The sequence below is a fragment of the Alexandromys fortis genome, unplaced genomic scaffold (assembly GCF_014885135.2).
Source record: "Alexandromys fortis isolate MF-2015 unplaced genomic scaffold, M_Fortis_MF-2015_v1.1 scaffold_54, whole genome shotgun sequence".
Classification (NCBI taxonomy): domain Eukaryota; kingdom Metazoa; phylum Chordata; class Mammalia; order Rodentia; family Cricetidae; genus Alexandromys; species Alexandromys fortis.
This window is the reverse complement of record NW_026067958.1, coordinates 3,918,952-3,927,039: the sequence shown is the minus strand read 5'-3', so window position 1 is coordinate 3,927,039 and position 8,088 is coordinate 3,918,952.

Sequence of the window (8,088 nt, the reverse complement as noted above, 5' to 3'; positions counted from 1 at the left end):
CAGAAAATGGAAGGACCTCCCTTGCTCTTGGATTGGGAGGATCAACATAGTAAAAATGGCAATTCTACCAAAAGCAATCTATAGATTCAATGCAATCCCCATCAAAATCCCATCAAAATTCTTCACAGACCTTGAGAAGACAATAATCAACTTTATATGGAAAAACAAAAAACCCAGGATAGCCAAAACAATCTTATACAATAAAGGATCATCTGGAGGCATTACCATCCCTGAATAAATGGATTTTCATTTTGATTTACAACACAAAGTCATTACTAAAGACATTGATGGGGACTTCAAGATCACATGCCTTACTTGGTGAGCTGCTAAAGCCTCTGCCAAACTTGTTTCTGTTGCTAGGGTGTAGCATTGGATCAGTACTCACCTTTACCAACAGAGCAGTCCCAACACCCTCAAAGATGGATTTACCTGCACAAACATCTGGCAGCTTTGCAAGTCAGGCCTTTCAGAAGGACACCATTTACTTCAAAAGTATTATTAAGCAAATGTAGTAATACTTCTTTCCAGCATTAGCTGTCTCCAAGCGGACTGAGGCCAGCCAACCAGCTTAAATCTGAGAGTTCCAAAGTGTGCACTAAGAGCTTCTAATATCCAGAACTCAAGTGTGTGAAGAAATCACCATTCATCTTTAATTATATTATCGTTATAAAAGGTCTCTTTTCACATGGCCCAACTTTTAAAATCAAACAAAAAGTAAATCTGAGAAAAATGTCTAGAACTTTAAAGTAAAACTGATAAGAGAACATAGTTCAATCTTAAAAAAGTCAAACACCACTGTAGTTGGTCATCCATGGATTCCATCAGACTCCTAAGAGATTCTGCGGGAGAACTGTCTGTAATCTGTCAATCATATTATAAATACACGCCGATTGGCCAAGCAGGAAATATAGGCAGGAAAACAAGACAGGAAGTAGAAATGATGTAATGAGAACAGGAGAATTCTGGGAAGGAGGAAGTTGATTCCTCCCACTCCTGCCCAGACCACCGAAGCAGCAGATGTGAGCTGCCAGCTGAAAAAAGGTACCGAGGCACATGGCTAACATAGATCAGAAAAAATGGGTTAATCAAGATGTGAGAGTTAACCAGTGAGAGGCTAGTGCTAATAGGCCAATCACCTTTATAACTTATAAAGACCTATGTGTGATTTTCTTTGGGGCTAAACAGTTGTGGGGTACCGAGTGGGACAGAAACCCAAACAAGTAAGCCAGTCCATTCATGTTACAGATTCTTTCTCCTGAATCTCTTAAGAGTGAAATCTGAGTTGTAAAATTCTTCCTGTAATGTCCCCACTATGACAAATTCCCCAATGGTAACTTTTGCCAGAGACATTAAGAAGTCAAAGTGAAATTTTGGCTATGACCCTAGAACAGTCAGAAGTGAGATCACCATCCACAGTCTGCAGCTAAGACATTACAAGGTGATGACTCCATTGACGTGAGGCTAGAGGAAGAAAGGGGAGAAAATAGCAGGAGGGATTCGGTACAGCAGGTGGAGTGAGCACCGATAATCTTGGTGAGAGAAGGTGAGCAAACTCTCTGGAGTTCACTTTACCAACTGGAATAAAATCTAAAGATGTATCTAATGCTGATTGAGTTTTGTGGGTAGTGATTATGAATGATCAGAAACCATAAAAGCCATTTGGAAAACAGATAAAAATGATCCTGTAGATGGAAGAGAGAAATATGAAGTCACTTGCAGCTGGCTCTTTTACTTCTTCAAGAGACTTTAACGCCATGCTATGTTTTCTGCTCTGTAAATCAGCCAGGAGGAAGAGGGAAGGCTATCATTTCATTTGTTACAAGCTCATGGTTTTTTAACGATGCCATAGTATATTGTAAGTTTTTTTTCAATTCTATCAAGATTCTCAAACAAAACTTCATTTCTTTTATTTATAATAGAGAACAATGAGCCTCTCCAATGTGTGACTCTTCAATAAAATTTACAAGTAAGCCATGCTATGAAAAGACATTTTCCACAATAAATAAGGCACATTGTACAAATTGTCTGTGAGATTTCTCTTCCCTGGAGGAAGCCATAGCTGATGCTAATGGCTGTCATTAATAATTCTTAATTCAAAGGCTGCTCCTGTCACTTGAGAGGCCAAAGTTAGTCAGCTTACTTACAAACACACACTGAGCATATTACAAAAGACAACTCACTTGGTTATCAGAGACATCCCATAAACCCAATCAAAATGTTTTCTGGCACATGTCTCTGGGATCTAGACACAGCTCTCCAGCTTCCTGTAATAATTTCATTCCCATTAATTAGAAGAAAGAGGCTAAGGAAAGACTCATGAAAGTATTGCTTGCTTAAATACTACCTGTGCTTTCACGAAAGGAACCTTTTCATACATTACCTGAAAGGCAACAGTTATCTAATTAAAGAACATTTTAAATTAGATTTTCTTTAATTAGGATTTTCTCTTTAGAGTTTGATTAATAGTTCATTGAGGTGAATAACATATACTTTCAAGATATTAAACACCAAAGGGCTAGAAAATATGTATAGTATAAAGTTAGGCAGCTAGGTGGGGCTTAGCAGCCTGGGATGCCATTGAAGATAGATGCGTCTTTTATGATTGTCTTTGGAGTCCACCTCCTGTTCCCCAGGAAACACAAGAAAGGGAAACATCTCAACTTCCCCTTAGGATTTAAACTACTACATGAAGAGGTGGAGGTATCATAGCCTTGTTGAAGCACATTAAGGAAAGTTACCTCCTCCTGGTCAAAATAATTAAAATTGAGTACCACCTCTGGCCTGGGTAGAGACATGACATTCTGATCTGCTCCAAGGATAAGAACATTACACAGGATCATTTTCTCACTTAAGAGTTAATCCAGCCATGGCTGTTATTCACCTGGTCAGGTGATTACACTTCAGGAAATTCAGTCACCTGAAAACACAGCAAAGAGATGGGAGGAATAATTATTCCCATAATGAGACAATGCATTCATCTGGCCCAGAAGCCCCTCCTCCCAGCCTACCCACTTACAGAGCTGCCCATGTAGTACTGCTGAGACTGCCTATGTTTCTGAGTTCTAAATCAGAATGTGAAATGCTTTTCCTCTTTCTTTCTCTTTTTCCAGACAGTAGCCAAAAGCTTTCCCTGGCAGACACAACGGTCTTTCCCAGAAGTGCCCCCATTTCTTCCATGCAGCTGCTTGCCAGCCTCTATTGCTGAACATGCTTGACGTTCTTAGATCCTACCTCCAAAAGTCATGTTTTGTTCCTCTTTCTCTTCCCCCTTCCTCCCTCCCTTTCTCAATTCTCTCTCCCCCTCCCTCTTCTACATCTCCATCCTCTTGGAAATGGCTGAAATTTAATCCTTCCTGTCTTGTTCTTATCTTGAACCCTACCAAAATGGTCCTAGAGTTTCCTTCTGAGTCTGTTTTTAAATTATTTTATCAATGAGACTGAGACTCAGAAAAGGGAACCTGTTTGTTTCCCTGATTGTAATAACATGCAAAGCAATGGTATTTGTTATTTTTGCTTTTGTCACTAGAGGAATAAATTCATGAGTATACACATATGTGAAGATTATATAAATTAATACTAATTATACATCTGAGATATATAGTTAGACAAAAATTTATAAATACTTCATATAAATGACTTAGAGTTTTATGAGCTGAAACACTTTGATGTTCTTAAAAACTTCACAAATATTTATCTTGACAAAACATACATTTTAAGTGGGTATTTTCTGTGGTTTTCATCTTTAAAGTAAAACAAAAATTCAGAGGGAAATATATTTTCTCATTCCTGAGCATAAAATTCAAGAGTCCTGAGAATAGAAAAAAATTAAAGTAACAAGAAGATGAATACCTGAGAATTAAAAAGATAAAAGGATTAAAGGAATATATGAAAATAAATTAGGAAAATTAACTGGACCTTGTAACATAGCAACTGGGCAAAAAAAAAAGGTGAGAAAATAATTTCTAGGAAATGGACAGCAGGAAGTCTAAGAGTGCAATACTGGGGCTGGAGAGAGGCTCAGCAGCTGAGAGCACTGGGTGCTCTTTGAGAGGACCCAAGTTAATTTCCAGCACTCACAGGTGGCTCCTAACCAGTTGTCACTCCAGTACCAAGGTATTTAATGCCCTCCCCTGGTCTCTGTGGGCACTACACACCCATAGTACACAGACATACACACAGGTAAAACACAATAAAATAAATTTTAAAGACAAACTTTACAGAAAAGAATGCGGTACTCAGAGAAGAGGACCCCAGCAGCTGAGACCCACAGTTCTCTGGGAATTCTGTCTAGAGACGGTGTCCTGACTCTGGCAAAGGGGTCACAATCCAAGCTAAGCCCAGCAGTTCTTCTGACCTAAGCAGACAAAGCAAACTAACAAGTTTGAGGTAGCTGAAGCCTTGGGAACCTTGGTTGGATTGATCCTAGGGAGCAGAGAGTTGCCCGAGCCTGGGAAAGCAGTCAGAAGTTTAAGCACACGCTCCCTCCAAGATTTTTGCTCATGCTCCCAGTGTGTGTGTGCGCAGAACAATACATGGGTAACTGAGGATAGGAGCATGCTGATTTCAGTCTCAGGATTCATTCTGGTTGTTACTGGTTAAGGACAAATCAGTTATGTTTATATCCCCCTCTTCCCTGCAACATAATATTTTATTAATTGTTTGGAAATTTTGTACAATTGTACTCCACCACATCCCCCAAAAACAAATAAACAAAATGAAATTTCCAAAGTCCAATTGGTATTGCTCATATATTCACTGGAGCACGGTCAAACTTCCAGTGACTAGCCGCTTCAAGAAAACATAGTACAACCCTGTCCCCTTCCAAAAGTATCCGTTGTGAAGAGCTGTATGTCAGCATCTTTATTATAGTTTTTTGTTGTTGTTGTTTGTTTGTTTGCTTGCTTGCTTGCTTGCTTGTTGTTTTGGTTTTTCAAGACAGGGTGTCTCTGTGTAGCCTTGGGTCTCCTGGAACTCATTCTGTAAACCAGACTGACTTCCAATGAACTCACAGGCACCCCCAAGCCTCTATCTCTCTAGTGTTGAGATCAAAGGCATGTGCTGCCAAACTTTGTCATGGTTTTTAAGGACTCTCTTCAACTGCTTCCTGTCTAGCCTCTTTCTTTCTTTCTTTCTTTCTTTCTTTCTTTCTTTCTTTCTTTCTTTCTTTCTTTCTTTCTTTCTTTCTGTCTTTCTTTCTGTCTCTCTCTCTCTCTTTCTTCTCTCTCTCTTCCTTCCTTTCTTTTTTTTTTTCTAGAGGAGGGGTATAAAAGCTGTCAGCCTTGGAAAATGCCTCAGAGTTTAGAGGGAGCTCCCTGTATCTAGCCTGGCTATCCCATAGGTGGAAATGTTTGGGAAGCTTCTCCAAACAGTCCCAAACCTGGGTCGCATTCTGTTTTTTATCCTGTTTTATTTTCCTGCTAAAAAATAGTATTTATGAATTGTTTTCCATATGCAGATAATGCTCCTTTTATGAAGAAAATTCCCCAAGTTGTACTAAAATTGTATGAAACTTGTATTAGTCACTTGTTTCTTGCTGGGATAAAACACCATGACCAAAAGCAACTTGCAGAAGACAGAATTTATTTTGGCTTATGGCTCCAGAGGGAGAGTCCATAACGCTGAGAGAGACATGGCAACAGGCAGCCCGAGAGGAAGCTCAGCCACAAACATAAAACAGTGCGAGAAAACTGAAAGTGGGATACGGCTGCAAACACTCAAAGCCCACACTAGTGTCATGCGTCCTTCAGGCAAGCTGTGCCTCAAAGGTCCATGACCACCCAAGTAGGGTCACAGTCACAAGTGAGACAGGGTTTAAATACCTGACCTTATTGGGACATTTCACATGTACATCACTACAAAACTTGATGACATGAAACCACAGAGGAAACTATCAGTAAAGAAAGCCATAGCTCACGCTGGTCAATAACTGGGCATTTTTTCATACGTTCTAAAAGTGAAACATGTCTAAGTCACAGACAACATTTTTTGGTTAGTTTTAGCTTCAGTTTCTTTCACAGAACAATTGAATCCAATGCCCCAAAGTTAGAGTTTAATTGGAAAAAAAAAAACCCAAGCAACAACAACTAAGAAAATAGAGGATAAAAAAGACAAATACAGATGAATAGCATTTATAACCTGATTCTTGCCCATAAAAGCATTTCAGAATTGGTTTAGTGTTCCCAGATGGACTTTAGCTTTTCTCTTCTGTGCCTGTGGATCTGACTCCCCAGGACACACAGCAGGGCACTTACACTCAGTCCGCACACATTCTAACTCACCCTAATGGTTGCCGGCAGCCGTGCCTATTTCTTCCCCTTTGCTCCCGTCTCTTATATTTTTATAACTCTTTGCTGTAAAAACATCAGAATAGAACATTTTCCAAAGAGTGTGATGTAGAGATTAGAAACAAACACCATGGCTCCTCTAGCATTCCTAGAACATATTTTCCTGCAGTTAGGTTTTGTCCTAAACATAAAACACTTATGGAATACTTTAAATCTTTTGGAAATACTCTGACATACTTTATTGCACACAATCACCAAGAAAAACTGTCATAAACTGTTATTATTTCAGTTTTTTTCTTGTTTTTTTTTTCATAGTTACCCAAACTAAAGTTCAAGGGGTCAAGTTAGGAAAACCAGATAGCAGCAATTCCAAATATAAAATTTAGGGTTCCCAACTCAGTCAATTTTCCTGCCAAATGCAGTTGATTCTTTGTATCTGCATGTTCTCTATCAGTGAATTAAAACAACTACCGATCAAAAATACTTTAAAAACCACCTTGAGTCTGTACTGAACACACTGAGTTTTTTTTCTTGACTGTTTCCAAACAATGCTGTGCATTTGCATAGCATGTCTATTTGTACCAGGTAGTGTGGAGATCTGAGAATTCTTTCAGGGGATGAGGGTGGAGCGGGAATCAGTATGGAAATACTGAGGTATGTTATATAAGGGACTTTAACTGAGACTACAGCTAAAAGTATTTATATTTTTTTTAAATTGTGTGTATGTGTGCACATGTATGTCTTTGTGTGGATACACTCATATGAGTGCAGGTGGACTCGAAGACCAGGAAAGACAGTTGGATTCCCCTGAGCTGGTGTTCCAGGTGGTTGTGAGCGGCCTGAAATGGGTATTGGAAGCTGAACTGGGCTCCCTGGAAGATCAGCATGTGTTCTTAACCACTGAGCTTTCCGTGCAGATACTAGAAGCAATTTAATTTTAGGTCCTCAAATATTTTACGCTGTGACTAGATACACAAAATAAGGCTTGGGGAAAGGCATCCTCTACAGCTGTAATCATTGGAAAATTTGATTTCAAAAGTCAACACGACATAAATATTAGCTATACATCTTTTGAAGAATTTAAAACATTTAAAAAGATCCCAGTTTCTATCACTTTAGCAACTACTGATATTTTATCAAGTCATATTTTTATGGACAAGAAATACAAAATAATCCATATACACCACTCGTGTGTATGTGCACTCATAAGAATCTAGTCAGCACACCACGAAATGCCAAATAATTCACCTACACCACACGTGTGTTATGTGCACTCATAGGAATAGTCGGCACACCACAGAGATGCAGGATGCTCATGTTTCCTGAAGCACACTAATCACAGCGATCAAGATGCAGAGTCAGCCTTGGTGCCTGATGACTGATTATAGCAGTAGCTAGCTGGATACAGTTTGTGTCTATGTACATTGTATATGCACAGTGGGGCTTCTTAGGCCACAAAGAAGAATGGATTTATAACAGTTTCAATGCAATGGCTGGAAACAGAGATTAGTATGCTGACTGAAATAACCCAGACACTCAGAAAGACAAGTATCACATATTTTGTGTAATATTTAGTGTACATCTATTATCTAATGTGTTTTACATGTTAACAATGACAAAGGTCAATGCTGGAAAAAAGTTGGAGAAAAGAGAGCTTGTTCCCTGGATTGCAACCTCCAGAGGCTCTCCATGAATGGGTTCTCCCACCTTCAAACCCACTCTCCACCACTGGCCCCATGTAGAAGTTCTGCTTAGCTGCTGCCCTATGGGAGAGGGATTGGCCAAGGGTAATTTCAGGTAGTAG